At 38.4% G+C, this 5,586-nt stretch overlaps 1 long non-coding RNA gene across 1 annotated transcript; it reads right to left on the reverse strand.

Annotated features, from left to right (window-relative positions):
• Positions 1-4,653: 4,653 nt before the first annotated feature.
• Positions 4,654-5,210, reverse strand: LOC121649955. The gene is made up of 3 exons (XR_006012187.1): positions 5,118-5,210; positions 4,834-4,895; positions 4,654-4,689 (listed from the first exon to the last, which is right to left on the reverse strand). It is a non-coding gene; the product is annotated as an uncharacterized LOC121649955 (long non-coding RNA).
• Between the last annotated feature and the right edge of the window lie 376 nt (positions 5,211-5,586).

Genomic DNA, 5,586 nt, shown 5'->3' on the forward strand with positions numbered 1-5,586 from the left:
AAAAACAGATGTAAAGTCTTAAAGCAACACACATCATGCCGGACTCAGAAAAGAAATGCAAGAGAACATTTAGAGGAAGCAAGGAAATAAAGAAAGAAAAAGTGGCAGAGCAAGATATAAGACAACAGTCAACATTGTTCTAACTTTTACTGGCTGGAAAGAGTTCAGAAAAGAGACAGGATCAAATCCAGTCAAATTTTATGTATACGCACGTTGAATGTTATTATTTACGTCTGGTAATCCTGCGCATGCGCACTACGCTGGAGGGCAAAAAGATTTGCTTTCATGATGACCAAAACATTGTAATGTACAAGTATATCATCATTTTGACCAAATCTGTTCACATAATGAAAACTAAAGATTTAGGTATTACTAATTTAGATCATCTTTGTGCAGATAATCGCGAAAGGTACAGTACAAAGCTAACTGTATTTAGCGAAAAGCTTACAGACCCACTTAAAATAGCTGACGATCTATGGGTTGACAACCCTCAGAAATGACCGCCAGTTCAGTATGGCGATATCTAGAACTACCTCATTAACACGGCAGGAATTTATACAGCAGAGGCGATGAAGGCATACAAGTCACTAGATGGCCATAACGTCTTTGTGTCTGGACATGTGGGGCAGATATTGTACCACAGTAATGAACGCATGAACGTAGTGTGTTTCTTAAAGTGTGCCGTAATGCCATCGCAGAAGATAACCGACAAGAAACGGAAGCATCAGGTGTGGATCTGCTTGGAAAAATTAAAAGGCTACTTAGTGTCTGCCCACTGCACATTCAAAGCAGGGTAAGAATTCATATCCAGTCGCATTCTCCTCATGGCTGTTATCCACTGCTTTCGGCGTTTTACATCCGCTGGAAACCTATTAAATTTGACATGACTGTCCTTCTTTCGTCTATTTGTGCAGGCTACAGCGCTACACGTGTTAACTATACTGATTGAATAATATTTCAGGTTTAGATTTAGATTCAGCATAACTTGCTGTCAACTTCATGTCTTCTAACAGTGGAGGGCACCGGCTTTTCTTGCCCTCCAACTTGAAACTGGGTCAATGAGCACATGGGCGTGACGTCACTCGTCAACATGCGTTTAACACCATTATCGTCCAGAAGTAGCACAAAAAACTTCTGTATGACAACAACGTGTCAAACAGAAGTTGGGAACTTGTTTCCAACTTCTGATCCAAAGAAAATTCCAAAATTCCTCAAGATTTGAGAATTTTACAAAAAAAAGATTGTAAAAATTTTTCACGTTTTGTACAGTTGTTTTGTTTCTGAAATGTAAAATTGTTTAATCTTTGGTAAAAATGCTTTGGCATTCTACTTTTGTTTTGTAAATGTAAATATGGTTTCTAGTATGTAAAATCATATTTCACTCAATGTACTATTGTTTGGATTTTCCAGCCACTGTATTTACAGATTACTTGTTTAGATTAGCACATTGTCAATTCACCATTTTGCTCATTCCACCTTCTCCAGTTTTCCTGGATTTATTTTATGAACTACAAACATTAAGTCTGAATTATCTTTCATTTATTAATTACAAACCTTGATCATAAAGTGATATTTTATGTCTTAACATTATGTGATATATAATCACTGGTAAACATTTTGATCAGATTGCATTAGATTAAGTATCTAAAGTACTTTCTGTATTATTGAACATTTGCATCTTCAGTGCTGCAAAGAAAAAAAAATATTGGAAGTACTAATCAACTGTACTGTCATATGTACTTCAGACAGCTAAGTATCTTACATTGGATTGGTTAACATACAACATGGCAGTAAGGTGAACGCAGAGTAGCAAGTTGTCACTTTTTCCTAGAGACAACTATTATCTAGTCATAAAAAGTCATTTTAAATGTTTTGAGGCCAGAATATATGCCTCAACACTTCAAATATATGTTTGATTTATTATAATTAAGCCAATTTGAAAATTTTGTCTTCCATTTTAGAGTTACATGTATCTCAATACGCGTAGACAGAAGATTTTTGAAACATGTAAATGTAGGTCACAGAAATAAATAAATATGTTCCAGAGTGAATTGCTTGTATTATCAAAGTGCTGCCCATGGGATTTAGAACAAATCATTTGCTTGTGTTTATTTTCTAAACAGATTTATTTCACTTCTACTGCCTGATTGCATGTTGAAGAAAATGTTTAACACTGGAAACGAAAGCCCCTCCATCACATTGTTATGATCAGGAGGAGCAGCTCAGATCTGGTTGTTGACAGATTCCTGTGATCTGTACAACATAGGGAGTGCCAACTTTCCTAACTTGATGTGGAAATTAACAGCAATCGAGAAAATGGCCAGGGCAAATGAAAAGTATAGAATATTATAAAGAGTTTGTTTTTTTGCACCTGTTCACTCTTACATATACTGCATCCTGGGCTATGACACACATTGTCCATATCAGAGAATTTCGTGATAGTTTTGAAAGGGATTGTCTTGTTTATTGGGTGTTTGAAATAAATCATACAGATGCTATAACCAATAAAACATTTTAAAAGAAAAACATGTTTCACAGCCATTGTTTCACCCACTGATGTCCTGGAAAGTTTTCTCAGAGCCTGGGTGAAATGTTCTGGACATTTGTGCTTATATGGCACTACCCTGGAGCATCTCCAGAACATTTCAGGACTTTCGCATTTTCGAAAATGGCTTGAGTGTGGCAATCTACTGGATAATATAAGGATGTGACTGATTTCCAGCTGAAGTTCAAGGTGAACGCATTGACTATTCTTTCCAAGTACTGGCAGAATAATGTACAAGTATCATTTAGCAGATTTTTTTTTTTTGCTGTAGTCCTGAGCTGGAAGAAGTGTTGGATAATAATGCTCTTGAACAGCTACCGAATTAAATGATGACGCTTTACTGTGTTTCTTTCATTATGCAAAAACAGACAGCAGAGAAGAGCCCTGTCTAAAGGTCATGCATATTAGCACAATCAGGGAGAGTGGAACTATTGTCATGTTTTTTCACACTGACATCAGGTAGGAACTACTTGCATAAAGAACATAGACAGTCAATACTTGAATGGAGAATATTAAGTCTACATTATGATAAAGGAAAAGCTATAGGCTACATTCAGATTTTTTATGACTATTTTTCAGGTTCCAGGTGCTGAGAATTTAAATAATTTCCACTATGTTCCTCCTCTCAAAGATTTAGTGAAGCAATAATGCATTGTTTATACATGTGCGTTTAAGGGCTGTGATTAAATTTGAGCTTAAATGTAAGTCACAGGACAAGAGAAGGCTGTAGGTTGACAGTAAAATTTCCTTTAGACTACTCAAGCTACATTATTCCAGTACTATTCAGACATGATGGCTGTTGGAGGGAGTCAAACAGATAAAGGGATAAAAACAGACACCCCTATTTAATTCTGTTTTCATTAACTTTTCTTTTTTACTTGTCATGCATATTACAGTTTTTCTCAAATGCTAAAACACAAAAGCCAATCCCCTAAACCAAATGACCAATTGTCTAAACACATTTACTAAATCTAGCCATCATTTTCCAATATCATAAACACATTTCACATGAAGACACAATTCACAAAACACAATCTTCCATTCTCATAAATCTAAACACATTTTTCCTTGCTAAAACACAAGTTGCAAAAGAACTCTGCTCATATTCTCAAATGAAAGCTCATGTGATGCAAAATGCTTGCCACAGTCAGCAATATTTGAACACAATGAACACACCTGGCATCATTCATTACACACAATGACTCAAAATTGAAGACACCTGTTGGTAATGCTGTGACCACATGTATAAAAGCAAGTTCAGAGTGCACAGTTTGCTGAAGATTCCAAACAAACAAAATGGATGAAGGCAGAGTCAGGGAAGGAGGAATTCGAGTCAGAGGAGGAAGAAGAGCTGGCCATGGAAGAAGAGGAGCAGGCCAACGACGAAGAGGAGTTCAAATCAGAGGAGGAAGAGAAGGAGGCCAACAAGGGAGAGGAAAAGATGCAGGAGGGAGAGGAGGAGGTCCAGGATGGAGAGCAGGACAACCTCGCACCATCATTACGGACGAGATGCGAGCAACAGTCATTGACCATGTCATTGTCCATGGCATGACAATGGCCGCAGCAGGGCTAAGAGTCCATCCAAACCTGAGTAGGTTCACCGTGGCCAGCATTATCAGGGCATTCAGACAACACAACAGGTATTGTACTCTATTGCTTTCTTTGTCACAATGCAGTTTTACAAGCCTGTGAAAGTAGTCTAATGGTTTCAAATCAGTTGTTATACAGTAAAACATGTCAATTGACAACACATGTTTCTTTCTTTAGAGTTGAAAGAATGCCACATAGAGGTGGGAGGGTTGCCATATTTACAGGGGCACAAGAAACCTTCATTGCAGATATGGTTCATGAGAACAACCTCATCACACTCAGGGAGATCAGAAACAAAGTCATTGCCGATAATTTCAACTTTGAGAGCACTGATAATGTCAGCTTGGCCACAATAGACCGAGTTCTCCGGCACCAAAAGATGCGGGTGAAACATGTCTATAGGGTTCCCTTTGAGCGCAACTCTGCGCGACACAAAGTTCTACGCTACAAGTATGTGCAAGTGTAGCGGTTTTAGTACTCTCACATGCGTTGTGGTGCTCAGAAATCACGAGTCATTCAATGTCGAGTCTCTGACGCCTCTTTATTGGCATGTTCTGGATTTTTGAACATAAAGAAAGGTTCGTCAGCTCCCACAGTCTCAGCTCTGCCACACACACACGAGTCTTGCTGGTGACAGACTGTGGCGAAGCTACACATATGAACAGGCTAAACATTTTATACAAAGAAACAACAGGTACCTGGATTTTTGAACATAAAGAAAGGTTCGTCAGCTCCCACAGTCTCAGCTCTGCCACACACACTGAAACAAAATAAAGTGTACGTCTCACTGCTAAAACTGGCCTGCACGGACTTTAAGCTAGCAACTTGTAAATAGTATTTAATCCTCACACAACACGGATAACACTGAAATTAAAACTCAGTAGTTGTTAACTGGAGGAAATATTTGCATGTATGACAAATTAAGTGCTTTTACACACTGAATAAGAGTCACAGTAACAGAGCCCAGAAGAAGCCAACTTACCACGAGTCTTGCTGGTGACAGACTGTGGCGAAGCTACGGGGCGTAACAGCTAAATCTGCAGGGGGTTCGTCTTTGAGACGTTCAGGTGTTCCCAAAAATGTAAGAAATTATAACTGCTCATAGTTAATAGCAGTAAATGAAGACTGAATAACTTAATGGGCAGTAGTAACAGTGACAGAAATACAGCTAATAATGGCAAGTGGAATCATTAACAATTTAACTCCGTTACACAAGTAAGTATACATCCATGTTCACAGTACAGTTAGTTAACATACTGTGTTGCTCAGTGGCCTACATTACTTCTGAATGATACTGTGCTACCTGATTGACTGTTGTTCTCAACACCTGTGCACTTTCACATTTTCACAGAGGATATTACAGTTGGACGCGATGGCCAGACCTCATGAGTAACTCTTCCTGGATGAGGCTGGCTTCAACCTGCAGAAACGAAGGCAAAGAGGCCGTAACA

Source organism: Melanotaenia boesemani, chromosome 12, assembly GCF_017639745.1.
Source record: "Melanotaenia boesemani isolate fMelBoe1 chromosome 12, fMelBoe1.pri, whole genome shotgun sequence".
In the NCBI taxonomy this organism is placed as follows: Eukaryota; Metazoa; Chordata; class Actinopteri; order Atheriniformes; family Melanotaeniidae; genus Melanotaenia; species Melanotaenia boesemani.